Genomic DNA, 20,414 nt, shown 5'->3' on the forward strand with positions numbered 1-20,414 from the left:
TTAATGACAACATACAGAATCTTTAAATTGTAACTATTTAATATAAGGCAAACAATGATGAATTTAAATGACATCATATTTTTTACAAACAAATTTGATCCCCTTAAAGGCAATAATTCAACAGACTAGCCAGATATTTGAAATTTATAGACATACAGATCCATATATCAAGTTTATTAGAATTTGTGTGAAAATATTTTAGATGCCAATATTGATATTTACGCCACTAATGGATTTTCGAAGTATACATATCTATAGATGAGGTCTGCTTGAATGGAACAAGTAACGGGCGCATAAATGAAATGTAACTTATTGCATTAACTTTTTTTATTTATTTTATACTAACACGTTGACAGCAGTAGGAATTAATTATTACATTTTTGAAGGTCAAGGTCATCTTAAATAAATTGCTATAATCATCCTTTTATTCGCTTTAGTTATTTCTTTTTTTTAGAATGCGTTTTTCTCCACTGATGTTAAGCAAATGCTTTTACAATTTTTTTGGACCATTCCAGACTTTTTCATGCAACAAACGAAGCTAATTCACATGAATTTTTATACAAAAAAGTTAAGTTAAAACGATAAAATATCTAAAAATCTGACTTGGATCAAGACGAGAAACACTATATCTAACTATGGAGAAGATGAAAACTTTTAGTAAATGCAGTCTTTCAATTTTCCAAATTATTTCATTTTGTTTATTTGGGTCATGCATTGGCTTGATTAGAAAGGCAATTCTTATTTACATTGCTTTTATCATATTGTTTTTGTTGTATTTTTTTTCATTCTATGATCTTGTTAATTCAATAAAATACGAGAAACAATATAGAAAGAGCAATTATTATTGCCATCATTAATTCCTTAGATACAGCGTGTAATTGATGGACGTCACCGCCGGATCACTTCTATCAATCATAGTGTGGGAGTGTAGGAGGGAAAATCGGCTCTGAATGTTAATTTTTTAAGGAAACACAATAAGATCATGCAACAGCGTATAAACTTTTAAGATTCACCCTTTATTTATGTTGTATTTTACAGTTCTGAGTTGCAAGAGGCTTAGGATCTTTGAAAATTTACGCGATTTAAAATGAAATATGATGATACCAGATAAACACTGCCTTTTAATGGCACCCGCTTTTTAAAATATTAGGAGTCCCTTTCATGCACTGCATTATTGCATTTGAAAACTTTACATTTACTTCTATTATAAAAATGCAATGAAAATGTAATGAAAAGTTGCACATGAAGTATAAGTAAGATTGTACACGCAATCTAAAAATTATAAGGATTCGAGTAAAAAAATTTATTTGTAATAAAGCTCCACTCAAGGTTTTGTACTCAATGTCTGACTGAAACAAAATCATAACATACACATTTGGAGAGAAATATGAATATAACTTTTTCAAAGCCACAACAAAAGCTTCATTGCTTTATTATTTAACGACGAGTTAAATTATGTCTTTTATATTATATGTCGTAGTAAAATATTCGCAAAACATTTCTTTAAACCATAATCCCAAATACTATTATTTTGGTTGCGCGTTAAGATGTGGGAGTTAAGAATAGCGTTCACGGATATAAGAAAATAGAAACCTCTCGGCAAGAAATTGTATACCAAGTGCTTATTTGTAAATGTATAGTCCATTTGGAAGCCTTACGGGACTACTCTAGGTAATGTAGCGTACAGATTTGATTAGTAGTATACTCGATGTTCTTGAGTAGGCAACAGAAATTCTATGTAATAACATAAAATGATACATTTCTTCTTGGAAATATTAACGGGTGTAATTATGAACATACATTTACATTCATAGTACGTTTAACAAATGTGTCATTTGATATTCCATACAAAACACACTAAAGAAAGAAGTTTACTGGTTCAATAAGAGCACTCTTTGTTGCTTTAATTTTCCCACATATGAAACCATCGCTAATTTGAGACAGTATTACATTGTATATGAATATGTAATATCTTCTCCAGATGATATTTTTGTTGGTTCTAGATATATTAATAGAGATATATATTCGTATACCAAGAGGATAGGAAACGATTCAGGTTTAACTTTGCGTCATCTAAGCCAAATGTGATTGAATATAATTTTGCAATTTCATGTACTAACTCCGTTAATAACGAGGTAGAAATATGGTGCTAAATAAAACAAGAATAATAACGACAAAAATCATATCATTGACTTAGAATGATAACTAACTATTGTGTAAATGCTACATGACAATGGCACGTTTGAAACTGTGTATATCAAATAAGACTTTACTGGAGGAAGACTCCAGATGCTTCTTCTTGCATTAATTCAGATACAAAAGGACACCTGAGTATAACCACCGATGTTCAGTGGGCCATCTTGATAGCTTTCTAAATTGAAAAAATCCAAGGTAATTGGCAGACTTCGAACCAAGAGGGATAAGTGGAAAATGGATTTAAGTCAAATAAATTAAGCCGTCTACGTGTCGTGTTGAAATAGTACGCATAACATGTAAAACTATTTTATACAGCTGCAGAACTGTTTTGTTATCAGCGTGTACCTTTTCACATCAACCTAATAATTTATTTTAATATATTTGAATTTTTTTTTACCTTTAATAAGAAACCAAATGCACAAGACAATCATAGTTTTAATGCAGAAACAAAGGAATTTGCACATATTTTGATGGTACCGATTTAATATTACTGAAAATGTTTTGGAAATTTTTAAAAATTCTTAGTTTTTCCATAATTATAACATTTATTTATTGATCAGGAACATATGTTATTAAATAAAACAACAGATCTTATCAAATTTTGTTACGGTTTGGTATGACATATTTACATTATTTTTTTTGTTATAGTTAAAGAAGGGTAAATGGTAAACTATAGGCATAAAAGAAAAAGACAATCGTTCATACACAAAAACAAAACTAAAAACTTACATAAGAACAATACATGTATAATAAAAGAAATATTGTTAAGATAATTACCTTTAATACTTATTGAGTTCGTATTACGAAATAATTTGGAAAGACAAAATATAATACATTCCCGTTAAACAGATAAATAAACAATAATGTTTTCATTTTTGTTTCAAATGAAATAGATATTATATTATAATAGTAAATATTTAATGTTTTTTTTAAATGACTGTAAAATTCTTTTTTCAATAATTTATTTTCATTTTATGAAGGTCATGACCAATAGCTTTTATGCACAGTTAAGATCACTTGATCACTCATATTTTATTTTTGATTTACAATAATTGATCCCCCCCCCCCCCAAAAAAAAAAAAATAAAAAAAAAATACAAGCGTTGAAACGCTTTTAGGGAAAATCGGGGCTGGAACTTGCACAAAATACGATTTTCAATTCTATTGTTTGTACAATATTTTATCATCTTTGTATATCTTTTTGTTGTACTGCCATCGTTGATCTGTGTGAGAAAGGTAATTTTATTGTATTTTACGGTTTATGTTAGCCAATCGCATTTTCTATTTAATATTTCTATGAAAGTGTTATATGTAACAAAATGCATATTTACGACATCAGGATGCACACCAAGAACGCAAAATCCCCGTTATCACTTTTATCTATAATATCATTCATATATCATTTACAACAAACTTTATATCTGAGGCAACCGTAGATTTTCGTAATTGCAACTTATTCTGTAACTGTGAAAGATACGTCCTGTTTGATACAAGAACGATATAATTTCGAAGAAATACGGTTAACTTATCAATATTTTCTGTAGAAAACATGTTGACGGACGATTATTGACAACGAAGCCAGAGAGTTTTATCTCTAACAGTCTCATTTATAAATCAATCCTTGTCATATCTAATGCAAATCATACATAAAAATGAACATGTTTACATGTACATGTATATAAATTATGTTGAATTGAACATTTAATATAATTATGTTGAATTTCATTTGAGTTTAAACAGCCTATTAGGTTGGCTCGTCACATTTTAGTTTGAAATTCTCTACTGTTTAATATCCACACCCTCGTATACGTACGTAAACATGTTGATACACACAAAGTCTCAGAATATTGCCTGAAATGTATTTATTTTTACACGGAGTAATAAAATTTTCTTTTTTTTTCTGTTTGATGAAAAGTGGGAACCAAATTTTTCGACCACATTTTCCACACAAGATTATTTCATTATTATAAATTTTAAGCAAAATGGGATAATTCATTATGCAAATATTTATTTTCCCATATCTTTTCAAATAATCACGTTTTCTTTTTGAATTCCGGTCATCAACAATATTCATATTATAATAAGCATGACCATTATTATAATTATCTCATTTTCCCATCCAAAACAACAAACGGAAAGACAGATAAATGTACATTGATTAAATATTGTAGCTAACCGCTTTATTGAAAGTAAATTCATATTTCTAATCATATTTAATGACATTACATTTCTAATTAAACCAAATTGTAATTGTGGTAAATAAAATAAAAGAACTTCAAATAAACCTGATAACTGTCAACTTATTAAATATCCACACACTCGTCACTAGAATTGTCGTAATAATATAGCACATTATGCCAAACAAATACCTTATCATAGAAAACACAACATTAAACTAATGCAATATGAGAAGTCTTTAACAGAACATTGTCAAATTTGCCCATGTTGTAACTTCTCTTATGTCTTAGAATCCGATAATTCTTTACTCAATTACAGCTTATAATGATTCCGAGACATTTATTGCTCGACCTAGATCGTTTTGTTAATGAGACTGCTACATTTAGGATTAACTCAGTAAATACTCTAGGCTGTTTATACAGACACCATACCTCATTAATGTATTGATTTCGTGACATATGCACAAAAATAGAATGAATGACGTTTTATTTAATTTGTCCTATCTTTTAATTATCAATGTTTTTATTTGTTAAAGTTAACGCGAGTTATAACATTGTTACAATATTTCAGTTTCACATAAAGTTTAGAAGTATAGAATAACGAATTAATCAATCAATGCTCCATGAATTAAGATTGTTACGTATTTTCTATGTCCCCTTTAGGGAAAACAAGCGAGATTTTTTTTTATTTATCACCACACTGTTTTCAATATCTTAATATATAACAGACTACATATTATCTAATGAATCAATACATCTGCATCTAGCAGCAGGGGATTTTCTGTGAAAAGTTACATTGTACATTGCTCCTAATCCTTGATCAGCTAGACTTGTTTATAACTTTAATATAATCTGTGTTCAGTGTTGTCTTTCATCAGGGTTTGAAGATAGACTATATATACTATAAACATATTGTTTGCTTGAATATTATGCTCATATATAGTGTCAATTTGAACATTTTAAAGCTCAGTCTGCAAAATGCTATAATATTAAACAAAGTTATGGAATTGTTTCCATTTAGTTTCCATTTCATAACTACCGGCAGATTACCTCAATTTAACGTGGTTTGTGCAATTGCAAAATAGTATGCAGGCTGCAATTTCAGTGCCTATAACACCGAAGACTTTTAAAGGACAGATTTTTAATTTTTCTCTCTGTTTTACCAGACTTATCTTTTTTTACCTAAGATTTAAAGTTTTTAACGCTTTTGACTATGCAATCATAAGGTTGATCTATTTTTATTCAGTGACAATCATTCAATATCCTATCAAATCATTAAAATTCAAGACCAAAGAGAAAAGCAACAGATCATAAACAGGCAAATATTTGATAACATCATAAAAATCATGGTATCTGTATCAGCATTGACATAGTTTCTAGGATGATGCGAAAGTTTTGATTTATTCTCAAGATTTTCTAAATAGAAACAATTCCATAACTTCAATGTTACACAATCCCTTTCAGGAAATTGGTTTAACCTTCATTATTTTGTGTTGAAACACAAATTTTCTGCAAGAGATTGTTCAGTTTCTAGGTAATTATATATAAACTTCTTAAGACAAATTTCTGTATTGATTGAGTTATTGTTCTCCTTTATGTGTAACGTGACACATATTAGGTCTCAACCCGGTACGGAATTAGACCGAACCCATTGTAGTCTAGAAAGTAGTTCTTTGAAATTTTGAAATGGCTCAATTTAAGTCATCTCTAGTTAGATTGGTCATGATTAAAGTGTATTTATTGCATGTGTGTAGTTTTTGTGTGTTATATGATGACTTTAAAAGTTGTTTTTTGTGTATTCTCCAGGAACTCATTTGTTGGTGGAAGGATTAAAGATGTACTACCCACCAGCTGTCAGGAGTTTTTAAAGTGGTGAATTTAAACAGTGTTACAACAGAATGAAGATTTCTGAAAAAAATAGATGGCTAACCTATTATATTTTGGGCCTCATTGGACTAAGATAGTGTTAATGTTTAAAGTTGAAGACAGTATATAATTCATCAAGAACAGTGGAATCCAGAATTAAGCCTCAAATTTGACTGATTTACTATAGAACGAATAGTACGAAAATTCACAGGGCCGCGTCCAAGAGAAGAAATGAGAAAAATTGGAACTGGTTGATGGATATGGATGAAACTTTGCATCAGTGTTGTGTTTATGAATAGAAGTCAGGAAAATAAAGGATAACTGACAGGTTTGAAAATTTTAAATTTTATTTCAAATTTTAAATTTTGACATTTTAAATTGGGACATATGTTGTTATTGTTATCTCCCCTTCAAATGTAGATGTCTGCTACTGTGTCAGTAAGCAGGAAAAAGGGTACAGAGCTTTTGCATGAAAGTTTAACCACATTTTATTGAATTAAAACTGTAAAAATAAATTTAAAATTAAAAAATGAAATTTAAATTTTGTAAAAAGCAGTTTATAAATTGATAAATTTTATTTTTGCACCCTGTGTTTAGCAATATACTATAAATCTAGCTTATTTTTATAATATTTATATAGAAAATGATAATTTTTAGAGAAATGCATCTTAAATTATGGATAAACTATTCATTGCAAGGAATTGGGGGAGTGTGTGGTTTCAGATTGGTTACATTGGTAAAGAAGTGATTGGCAAGCTCATTCCAGAGATCTTAGGGGCCCAAGAAGCACCGGCCATGGGATTCGAACAAGCACCATAGTAGCCTATTGCTCATATGGACCACACATTATATGTTTTGATGTTTCAGCAAAGGATTGATGCTGTAGTAATCAGTATGTAAATATTAACTATTGTCTTGTATTTCAATGAAACAGAACTGACAATTGAACAGGACAAATGTGATTTATATTTTGGAAATATAGGCATTTTCAGTGTACATGTAGTGAAACATGATGTTTTGCTGTGTTGCAGAATGTATTTGCTATTTATATATACACATAAAAGATTTTCTAGTCATTAAACAGTGTACTTTATGGATAATTGGCTCATTTAGAATAACACAGTTGATATGATTGTTGTTGTTGTTGTAGCTGCTACAGCAGTTAAATTAGGTTAGGTTTACAATGTCTAAACTGCTATTTTCATGCAGGCATGCATTTTTCAGCACACAATATTTATATATGCTCTCCTGTGTGAATTAACAAATCTAGCTATTGATTAATTAAGACATTATTTTCTTTCTTTTTCAGATATCAGAATTACAGCATAAATGCCTCTTATAATTTTCTTAGGCATGTACTAGTGTTGCATATTTTTTCAGACTGTGCAGTTACATGTACCAAAGCCTGGGTTTGAGTACAGGACCTTACCTTATCCTGGTAAAGATCTATGGAAGGACTCCTTCAGCTCAGTTTGGCAGCAGCTTTGTCAGGACACATTGAGAAGGTAATAACTTATGTCTAGTTTGAAACTTCAGCTATTGACGGTAGCGACTCCCAATGCTCGGGCAATATTTGGTAGTTATTTTGATGTATATCAGGAGAAAATTTCTCTAATTCTGACTATATTAAGACTTCTCAAAGATTTAAAGTGGGAGACGGTATGTGTCATCTTTTTTAAGCCTTATTTATGTGAGAGTTGGCTAATCTTACTTTGTCAGAAGACATAGCCCATGGTGATATGGTAACCTCTTTGCTAACCTTAAGATTACCTCTGTTTGTCTTTATTGATATCTTAAGCAAACAATGTAGGGTGTGTATGTTGGTTCTTTACTTTATCTACCATGGTATATAGGTAAAAATCATAATCAGTAGGTTTTATTACAATATTGAAGGAAAAAGTTATGAAAAAAGCACATTTAATTGTGATTACTTGTATTTTAACCCAAAATTTCATGCTCTCATTTAAAGAAATGGAGTTTCTATTACAATTTTTAAGCAATAAGGTCTTATTCTTTCATAAAAATAACTGTATGACATTAGCCGGTAACATTTAACTTTATTCGAAGAAAATCCATTGACAGAATCAAAAGATATGACAGAATTTGTAATATAAATTTTTGCGTAAAATTCTATTGGCCGAGCCTGACTTTTCGCATGAAGGTTCATATTTAAGAAAATGTACTGCATTAATGTAATTTGTTAGAGACATGTCAAACCTATATGATTGTACTTGTATAACACTAAATTACTAGGAAATGAGTATAAAGTTTGGCTTAACTTAAATTTTGGATTCATTTAGGTCTCAACCCGGTACGGAATTAGACCGAACCCATTGTAGTCTAGAAAGTAGTTCTTTGAAATTTTGAAATGGCTCAATTTAAGTCATCTCTAGTTAGATTGGTCATGATTAAAGTGTATTTATTGCATGTGTGTAGTTTTTGTGTGTTATATGATGACTTTAAAAGTTGTTTTTTGTGTATTCTCCAGGAACTCATTTGTTGGTGGAAGGATTAAAGATGTACTACCCACCAGCTGTCAGGAGTTTTTAAAGTGGTGAATTTAAACAGTGTTACAACAGAATGAAGAATTCTGAAAAAAGTAGATGGCTAACCTATTATATTTTGGGCCTCATTGGACTAAGATAGTGTTAATGTTTAAAGTTGAAGACAGTATATAATTCATCAAGAACAGTGGAATCCAGAATTAAGCCTCAAATTTGACTGATTTACTATAGAACAAATAGTACGAAAATTCACAGGGCCGCGTCCTTTAACTATTCTTATCACGTTCTTTTCTTCTTTATTTCTTCAAATATTTTAACAAGTGGCTTCCTCAAATGATTATTTTAGAGGGTATTTTGATGACGATTGCATGGCCATCAGAAATGTTTGCATTTTCTAATCCGGATGAAGATTTTAACGAATGACATTCAGAAATGATTGCAATTACTAATTCGGGGGAAGATTTTACGCATTGCATTTAGAAATGTTTTCAATTCCTGATTCGTATAAATATCTTAATGCATGGCATTCAGAAATGATTGCAAGTTCTGATTCGGATGAAGATTTTAATGCATGGCATTAAAAAATGTTTGCAATTTCTGACCTTTTTTGTTGTAACATTTTTTTTTTGCATTTGATATCGAATTGAGAAACCTAACATTTGAATGGTATCATAACTTTAAAAGGAGATACATTGAATACAGAAATTTCAATCATCATAAAACGTTTAAACTAATGTAAGCAATATATTATAATGATAAATAATGATATTAAATTCTGATAGAAATGTTAATATGATTATTTAATACTGATGTGGTTTATTTGCAATTCAGCATTGTTATGCAATTTTAATAAAATGGGAAAGGAAAAAGGAAAGTGATTATACCGAAGACTTATTAAGGGCATATTTTTTAATTTTCTATTCCTAAGTTCTCCCTGTTTTATCAGAATTATCATTTTTATGACCTGAAATTGAAAACTTAACATTTTCAACTCAGCAACCATAAAGAATAACTCAGCAATTATAAAGAAAATCTATTTTTTACACAGTGACAATCAGTCATCATGCTATCCAATTATCAAATTTAAGAGCAAAAGAAAAAGCAATAGAACCTAAACAGACAAAAACTATATAAGTCATTGGATATTGACAGTGTAGATGGGGTGAAAATATCACTGGTTCATACAAAGCTGAATAAAATATAAGCCTAAAATTGATATAATAAAATACAATTTTTATCATTTTGATTTTAACAATTGCAATTCGTTATCTTATCTTGTGAAAAGACAAAACATGGAAATAAAGTTTAACCTAATTAGCCACCAGTACATGTAATGTAAAATTCTAGAAAGGGCGAGTTGCTTTTAAAAGCCCATTATGTCCAGAAAATCTTTAATTTTATTTCTCTAAAGCTTTCTATTTTTGGTTTCCAAAATGTATCCGTTTACCGAACAGTCATATCAGCTGTTGTGTTTTGGCAATTAATAAAGCTATAATGATTCAGTTAGTATTTTTATTGAAGTCATAAAACAACTTTGTTTACATTAAGCTACTTTGTGACAAACTATTAAACATAAAGCTTGATTGTTTTCCAGTAACAAACATGTAACATGTTCTAATACCATAATTTAAACGTTATAAAATTCATGTTTGTCCCTTCTAAAGAAATAACACAATATTTATTTCTTTTTTTTAAATTTCTGTAATGAATAAAACAAAGCATAGAAATAAAATATCCAGAAAAAAAACATCTTAACTGTATCATCATAGACATTTTTTTAAGATGATCCGAATATGTTGATATATTTTCATATATCATTATCTTATATTGATATTTACATTGCTTTCGAGGGATCTCCATATTATCAGATTTTCATTGGAACTTATTTACTCTATTGACTTTCTTTGAACAGGCACAATAAAATAAAGAAAAATGGAATCCCTAGAAAAAGACATAAAAAACGGCAAAATAGAAAACAGTTGCAGACTCAGTTCAATAAATGGACCGAGTCAGCAACATTTTTAATTCCGCCGTTTAGGGCGTTCTTTAAAAACTTCCGCTTCTTCGAAAATTTGAAGTGAACAGCCAAAACCCTTTGCTTTGCTATCATAAAAACAGCCACAAAAAACAAGTGTTGATCAAAAGAAATTCTAAGAAATTTTCTATAAATAGTTGCATGTATACTGAACTTTTATTCTTAGAAATTTGAGAAAAAAATGTGGTAAATCACCAAACTTAGACACAATATGGCAAGCACTTCCAGATGTTTTATGTTGGTAGATAGGTCTTAATTCAACAATCGGAAATAGTTCATGGTAAATATGTATGTCGTAAATGAATATGTCTCTATTTTAAATAATAAGTTACATTACTCAAATTCGTTTGTTTTATATCATAATTATGATGCTCAAATGAAGATTTATCAATATTATAACTTCCAAAAAGCATTATTTGTAAAGATATTACCGAATTTACATTTCGTGAAAATAAATGGAGGCAATTAGGAGTTTATTTTCTGTAAAGTCTAAGCCAATTTTTTTCTATAAGAATTGAATGCATATAATTTAATGATTACATATAATGCGTTTAAACATTTGCAGCACATATTCAACATATTCTTGGATATTTGAATATTGTTTTAGAAGAATAATTATATACATATATAAAATTTCACTTAAGTGTTGTTACATCCTTAATTACAACACACATAATCTTTAATTTTAACTATTTAATGATGAATATATATGACATCGTATTTTTTACAAACAAATTTGATCCCCTTAAAGGCAATAAATCAACAGACTAGCAAGATATTTGGAATTCATAGACATACAGAGACATGACATATCAAGGATATTAGAATTTGTGTGAAAATATTTTAGATGCCAATACTGATATTTACGCCACAAATGGATTTTCAAAGTATACATATCTATAGATGAGGTCTGCTTGAATGGAACAAGTAACAGGCGCATAAATGAAATGTAACTTATTGCATTAACTTTTTTTATTCTTTTTATACTAACACGTTGACAGCAGTAGGAATTAATTATTACATTTTTGAAGGTCACGGTCATCTTTAACAAATCGGTATATTCATAATGTTTTTCGCTTGGTTATTTCTTTTTTTAGAATGCCTTTTTCTCCACTGATAATAAACAAATGCTATCACAACATTCCCTGGACATTTTCATTCTTTTTCATGCAACAAACGACGCTAATTAGCAATGTATTTTTTATACAAATAGTTTAAGTTTAAACGCTATAATATCTAAAAATCTGAATCAAGATGAGAAACATTATATTTAACTACGGGAATTTGAAAACCTTTATTAGATGCAGTATTTCAATATTCCAAATTATTTCATTTTTGTATATTTGGGTCATGGCCTCACAAGAAATGGCAATTCTAATTTACAGTGCTTTTATCATATTGTTTTTGTTGTATTTCTCTTCATTCTATGATCTTCTAGGAGTCAATAAAATTCAATAAAATACGAGAAACAATATAGAAAGAGCAATTATTATTGCCTTCATTAATTCCTTAGATACAGCGTGTAATTGATGAACGTCACCGCCGGATCACTTCTATCAACCATAGTGTGGGAGGGAAAATAAGCTCTGAATGTTGGTTCTTTTTAGGAAAACCACAATAAGATGATGCAACAGGCGAAACACGTTTTAAGATTCACCCTTTATTTATGTTGTACTTTACAGTTCTGATTGTTTATTATATAAAGTTTGTATAAATTGCGAAAGAAAATTTACACGCTTAAAATGAAATATGATGTTACCAAACATTGCCTTTTGATAGCGCCACGGAGGTCAAAAATTTTAAAACATATTATTTGAAATTTTTAAATAGATTTTGTGAAGCACTTAAAAATCTGCAAAGGATAGGAATGAAAAATTCTCAGAACACTGCAACGTTTAAGCAAGGAACATGAAATGATTTTTCTGTAAAATATCTAAAATATTTGCAAACAAGTTAACGATTTAGAGCTATATCAAATGGTACACAAATCTCTTGAAAAACATCCCAGTCCTGTTAATAATATGTCAAAGAACCACAGTGAAGTCCCTTTAATTCACTGATTTTTTCACTGATTTTTTGCATTTGAAAACTTCACTTTTTCTTCTATTATAAAAATGCAATGAGAATGCAATGAAAAGTTGCCCATGAAATATAAGTAAAAGCCAGTTAAGACTATTACACGCATTCTCAAAATCATAAGGATTTCAGTAAAAAATGTTCTATTTGTTATAATACTCCACTCAATGTATAGTTTTATCATCAATGTCTGACTAAAACAATAAAATACCATACACATGTTTTTTTAAAATTTAAAATTTTGCAAGCATAAAACAAATTGGACAGAGATATGGATATAACTTTGTTAAAGCCACAACAAAATCTTCATTGCACTATGATTTAACGACGAGTAAAATTGTATTTTATGTAAAACAAAACTTAAAAGTAAAATATATGAAAACATAATTATCTTTAAATCATAATCACATATACCATTAATTTTGGTTGCGCTTTAAGATATGTGAGTGAAGAATAGCGTTCGCGGATATAAGAAAAGAGAAACCTCGTGTCAGGAAATTGTATACCCAGTGCTGATTTGTAAATGTACCATCCATTTGGAAGCCTTACGGAATACTCTAGGTAATGTAGCATACAGATTTGATTAGTGGTATAATTGATGTTCTTAAGAAGGCAACATATATTCCATGTAATAATATAAAATGATACATTTCCTCTTGGAAATATTAACGGGAGCATTGATGAACATACATTTACATTTATAGTAAGTTTAACAAATGTGTCATTTAATTTTCCATACACAACACAGTAAAGAAAGTTAGAAATTTACTAGTTTTATCAGGGCACGATTTGTTTTCACAATCGCACTTATGAAATTATTGCTACTTTCTAGAGAATATGATATGATTCTGTAAAACTTATCACCTTCAGCAGATAATATGTTTGATGTTCCAACAAATAAAAACAGAGGCATATACTCGTATATCAAGAGGATAGGAAACGATGAAATATTCATAATTCATATTTAACTTTGCATCATCTAAGTCAAATATGACTAATATCAATTTTGTACTGGCAAACACTGACTCGGTTAGTAACGAGGTAGAAATTTGGTGAAAAATAAAACAACAAAAATAACGACAAAAATCAATCATTAAAACGTAACATTTATAAAGTTGATTATTTTATATATTTTTCAAAGTCTTAATTACTTTTATACTTAAAACTTACGACATACTTTTTTGATCTCATTTCCGATTTAAACGTATAACAATCAATTATTAAAAGTTTATTAACAGTTTTAATTATAAGTTTATAAGTTTTTATTATAAGTTATATTTTTATAAGAAAATATATAATTGAGATTTTGGTTGATGTTGATTATTATTCGCACACATACCATTGACTCAGAATGATAACAAACTACTGTGTAAATGCTTAATAACAAAGGCTTTACATCCTTTTATATCAAACCTAGGAATGGAATGTTGTCCTCTCTTCGTAAATAGTTTTATTCTATAGAAGTACATCGTATCGTATTGATTATTAATGATAGTATAATTGGATATTAAGCCTAATTTTGCGTTTATAATATATTGAAGTATAAAAAAGTCACAAGTCGTGTAGATATTTTAGGTTCGGTTTTACGTCGCACCAACACTGAAGTGGTCAAATGGCCATTTTCCTCCTTAAAAAGATGGAGGAAGGCTCCAGGTGCTTCTTCAAATCTAAAGTAATTGACAGAGTTCGAACCAAGAAGGTTAAGTAGCCCGTGCATTGAAGTCAATGACATTAACCACTCGGCGTCGGACGTCCACGTGTCGTATTGAAATAGTACGCGTACAAGTACTGTATACTTCTGCTGAACTGCTGTTTTGTTATCAACGTGTGTCTTTTCACATCTATCTAATACTCACTTTCTTTGTGAACGTACAAATTTTACCTTTTTAAATAGGAAAACCAAATGCACCAGACAATCACAATAATTCTTATATGTTTTGATGTGAAATGTTAAAGAATGTTTTTTTTTATAAATTACTTCATTCGTCGATGTTATCAAATTTGGTTACGCTTATATTTCATAACATGTTTACTTTAAACTTTTTGTTATAGTTGAAGAAATTTTAAAGGTAAATCATACGCATTAAAGAAAAAAGGCAATCGTTCATTCAAGTAGGCAAAACTAGAAAAAATGTTAGATAAGAACAATGAAATAAAAGAAACATTGTTAAGACAATTGTTTAGAGCACTAATTTAGTTCGTATTATGAAATGATCTGGAAAGATAAAATGTAATACTATGAATTTTTTATTCATGTTTTCAAATGAAATACAATATTTGTATATATTTAAATGGACTCAACTAAGGTTTTTGAAATGCAAAGCTTGATTTTTTTTCGGGATTTATTTTTATTTAATGTACATCCCTGTTTGTCACTTTCATCAATCTATCATTTATTTATTATTTACAGTAAACGGTATATCTAAGGCTACCGTAGATTTCCGTAATTGTTACTTATTCTGTAACTGTGAAATATGCATCCTGTTTGATATAAGAAGGATACATTTTCGAAGAAATCCGGTTAACTTATCAATATTTACTGTAGAAAAAATGTTGACGGGCGATCAATGACATCAAAGACAGACAATTTTCTCACTAACATCCTCATTAATAAATCAATTCTTGCAATATCAAATGCAAATTATACATAAAGATACATGTATATATGTTTTATTGAGTATTTTTAATATGTTGAATTGCATATAAGTTTAAACAGCCTATTCCGTTTGACTCGTCAAGTTTTCGTTTGACAGCCTATTAAGTTTGACTTTGATATTCTCTACTTATTGGTAGAAATTTCTGGGAACGTAAACATTTTTACAGACACAATGTCTCAGCTTTATTAAAACAGAATATTTCCTGAATGTTTTTATTTTTTACACCGCTTAATATCTCTGTTTTCTTTTCTTTTTTTGTGTGATCAAGAGTGGAAACCAATGTTTTCGACTACATTTTCAACACAAGACTATCTTATTATTATAAGTTTAAGTCAACTGAGATAATTCATAATGCATGTAAGTTTTACCAAAATAACAGCATCTTTTCACATATTAAAGTTTTCGTTTTGAATTTCGGTCATTAACTTTAACGGTATTTATAATAATTTGCATTACCACCATCGTAATAATCATATCTTTACTATTCAAAATAACGATTTGAAAGACTGACAAATATTCACTGATCAAGTATTGTTGATGATTGCTTTTTTTAATATTACACACCTACTCTATTGTTTGTGACAGGTCTATATTTTTCGGATTGACCTGTTTAAACAAAAGAAAGACCGTTATGAGGTCTATCTTTTGCACGTGCACAGGTCTGTTCTTGTCAGACAGACCCGGTCATGAAATACACGTGAAAAAATAGACCTGCCTATGCGCAGATAAAGAAAACATGAAAAGCAATAAAAAATTAAAAAACCCTTTTAACTAAGCAATTATTCCAGCATCTCTATATTAAATCTTTGAATAAAAATAATGGATAGCATGTCAAAGTTAGTACAAATTTAACATTTATTTAATCGCGTCATTTTTTAAAGTAATAGTAATTCTGTCATTAAGTTCATAATATAACAAAATGGATGCTTTAAAGTCATATCTATGAAACTATATAGCAGAAATCACAGCATACTCATTACGATTTTAAAATGTAAATAAACCTATAAGTGATTTAGTTTAAAACATTTTATGATGAACGATCATATTTTATTCTAGAACACTTTATAATCTGCTTTATAAAGTATAGTTTCGGTTCAAATATTTCACACTTGCCAACAATATTCAGATGTAAGTCTTTTGTATGGAAAGCCATGGCTGTCTAATATTGTTCTTTGGCTTTCCATACTTTTGTGGTCTGCTGGGTATCCACACATTGCCAATCGGAAAGTTGCCCCCTCAGAAGTTTGCCCCCTTTTTGAAATGGCGATCTTTTGCCCCCTCATATCTTTGGAAGGGGCGGACATTTATACCCCCTCCCCACTCCCTGTTTTAAAAAATATTTTATTGTTGAATTATTTGCTACCTAACCATAATTCATCGCCTATTGTCTAAATTTCATTGTGCTTAAATACACAAAAACTGTCGCGGAAATTTGTGGAAGTCAATATAGCATCCATAAATAGATAAAACTAAAATGTTTCCATAGGCATACATAAAATCTATACACGAGATGACAAGTCACACGTCACAACGGCAAAAGGGGGGCATACGTCCGGCGGGGGGGGGGGGGGCAACTGTCCGTGGGCAAATGTCTAGAATCTGCATTGTCTGATACGAAATACTATGAACATTATTATTCATTTTTTAACATACCTTCTATTACAGATATATTTACTTTATTATTGACAAATTGCACATTTAGCATTTTTGATTTTTTATCTTAAAGGGGAAAGCAAAGTATATATTGTATTAAGCAGAACGTTGATAAAAGCTTACCTGTATATGCGTTGTGTTAAAAATAATATTTGTGCATTTCATCAAATGCTTCAAGCCAATATAGTTTTAACGGTGTGTAAGTTGGATATCGGCCTCGTACATCGATCTTTCTGTTTAGGAAAGACCTGGCCACGAATTTCATGTCACAAATTCCCAATTTCCCAAACAGAAAGACCTCGTACTCGGTCGATATCCTATACATAATTTATATTTCTAATCAAATTTAATGACATTATATTCTTGATCAAACTTTAAATAAACCTGATAACCTGTCAAATTATTAAATATCCACTCACTCGTCACTAGTATATGTAGAACATTATGCCAAACAAATACCTTACCAGTAGAAATGTTGCTGCAATGTAGCAATTGAGAAGCTCCGCGCAAAAAAATGCGCTCATTACAGATACCATACCAAATTATTCCTACGCACAGGTCATGTTATATTCAGATTAAGTACTATTGTAGATTTTTTCCGAATGTTTTGTAACCCATTTTTTGCATAATTATACTTATGATATCTTATGCACTGTCCATAATGGACCTTTCCGGTGTTTACAGTTTTATGTAAATTGGCTAACTAGTTATTCAATCGCTACACTGAGATAATACATAGTCACCTGGTTTTCACAAAAGAACACGTGCTTATGTTTGTGATACTGTTTGTGAGCAGTTGACCTAGCAATGAATGGAAAAGGTGTTGCTAAATGTTCCGCTACGAAAAACCGGAAAGGTCCATTAAAAAGAGCGGCCAAATATTTAATTTGAAAAAAATGCTTTCACTGATGCCTACCTGGTAAGGAAAGTAATTCCATTGAATACAAACAAGATTTACAAGACTTGTAAATGTTATGTGACATGACTGTAATGTGTTCTGTTTGTGTCACGTGTCACTACTGTAGTCAGTAACATAAGATGATAAAAATATCAAAGTCTGTTTTTTATTATTATAATTGTAACAAATATACAAATAGTAACAAAAGGGACTAATATTATAATATAGTAATATTACATGCATTTTTTTCATGTAAAATTAAAAAAAAAGGTTTCTTTAAATACTGAAAGAAGATTGTAACCTGGAGGATAGATCAATTATAGATACAGAAAGATGCCACAATTCCAGAAGCTTCTCCTGGTTCTTTAGCGTGCCAAGTGTTTAAGCACCCATACACAGGACTTTGATTTAAATTCTCATCCGAAAGACTGATTAGCAATTTTAGTTAGCCAGCCGGGAATCGAACCCACAATGTCGAGATTACAAAATATGATAAACAAGATCAACAAGGAAAGGCGGCGTTCAATGAACGCAACCCCCATATGACCCAGCAACAAGAACCAATGGCAAGGAGCCCAGAATGCCACAATTCCAGAAGCTTCTCCACAATTCCAGAAGCTTCTCCTGGTTCTTTAGCGTGCCAAGTGTTTAAGCACCCATACACGGGACTTCGATTTAAATTCTCATCCGAAAGACTGATAAGTAATTTTAGTAAATTTAAAAGTCTCGCGCTCTAACCGATTGAACTATGCCGGGCTAGCTATCCGTACGGGCACAAAATGCAGCTTTCGCTATGTCAATGTTACCAATGAAATGTAACCTTATATACTAAAGTTATAATTATTTCAAAACAACCAATATATCAACATGTTATTATTAAACATTAAGTTTCATAAATATAAATTAAGAAAAATTATCAAAAGCAAAATTATAAAGTTTTATGCCTGAAATCTTCTTTATATTGACAAATTCAATCACTAATAGTATACTTGATATGCTGTGTGTAAATGTAATTCAAAATATAACAAATTATAATTTCATGTACTACTAAAAAAGGGAAATAACAAATTTATAACCTAACTGTCAATAAAGCTATTTATAGCTTTCGAATTCATGTACAGCAGAACTGCTTTCCGGTTCACATTCATTAATATGGCATGCTGCGAATCACCGAAGGGAGAACCAATATAATAATCGAAAGGAGTTATTGAAACCGAATTTATTTTTAGCTGTAAATCGAAGGGAATATTTGATAAAATCCGGGCTCATGGACAAAAAAAAGGTAAACACAAATAGCTCCGCGCTTTTGGGCGCGGAGCAATCATAGAAAACACAACATTAAACAATTGCAATATGAGAAGTCTTTAACAGAACATTGTCAAATTTGCCCATGTTGTAACTTCTCTTATGTCTTTGAATCCGATAATTTATTACTCAATTACAGCTGATAATGATCCTGAGACATTTATTGCTCGACCTAGAGCGTTTTGTTAATGAGGCTGTTACATCCAGGATTTAATCTGTAAATACTCTAGGCTGTTTAAACAGACACCATACCTCGTTAATGTATAGATTATGTGGCATATGCACAAAAAAGGAATGAATGACGTTTTATTTTATCTTTTAATTATCAATGTTTTATTTGTTAAAGTTAACGCCTATTATAACAATGTTATTATATTTTAGTTTAACACAAAGTTAAGTAGTATAGAATAACGAATTAATCAATCATGTTCCATGAATTAAGAATGTTAAGTATTTTCTATGCCTACTTTAGGGAAAACTAGCATGAATTATTTTTATTTGTTAACGGTTTAATCGCCATATAGTTTTCCATGTCTAAATATATAACAAGACTACAGATAATATAATGAATCAATAAATCTGCATCTAGCAGCTTGGGATTTTCTGTGAAAAGTTACATTATAGTGATCATAGATCAGCTAGACTTGTTTATTACTTTAATATTATCTGTTTTAGTGTTGTCTGCCATTAGGGTTTGACGCTATACCATGTAACATATATTGTTTGCTAAAATATTATGCTATTGCTGATATATAGAATCAGTTTGAACATTTTAAATCTCAGTCTGCAAAATGCTGTAATGTTAAACAAAGTTATGGAATTGTTTCCATATAGTTTCCATTTCATAGCTACCAGCAGATTTCCCATTTTTCTTCAGCTACCATAACGTGGTTAATGCAAATGCAAAATGGTATCCATGCTGCTGTTTCAGGGCCTATCACACGGAAGACTTTTAAAGGACAGATAATTATCATTTCTATGAACTAAAATTTAAAGTTTTTAACGCTTTTAACTATGCAATCATAAGGTTAATCTATTTGTATACAGT

General features: G+C 29.9%; 1 long non-coding RNA gene across 1 annotated transcript; it reads left to right on the top strand.

Moving 5' to 3' along the window:
* Positions 1-6,182: 6,182 nt before the first annotated feature.
* LOC132743699 (uncharacterized) lies at positions 6,183-9,009 on the top strand. The gene is made up of 3 exons (XR_009627606.1): positions 6,183-6,566; positions 7,619-7,743; positions 8,727-9,009. It is a non-coding gene; the product is annotated as an uncharacterized LOC132743699 (long non-coding RNA).
* Positions 9,010-20,414: the final 11,405 nt, after the last annotated feature.

The sequence above is a fragment of the Ruditapes philippinarum genome, unplaced genomic scaffold (genome assembly GCF_026571515.1).
Source record: "Ruditapes philippinarum isolate M1 unplaced genomic scaffold, ASM2657151v2 ctg15972_1_1_1_1, whole genome shotgun sequence".
In the NCBI taxonomy this organism is placed as follows: Eukaryota; Metazoa; Mollusca; class Bivalvia; order Venerida; family Veneridae; genus Ruditapes; species Ruditapes philippinarum.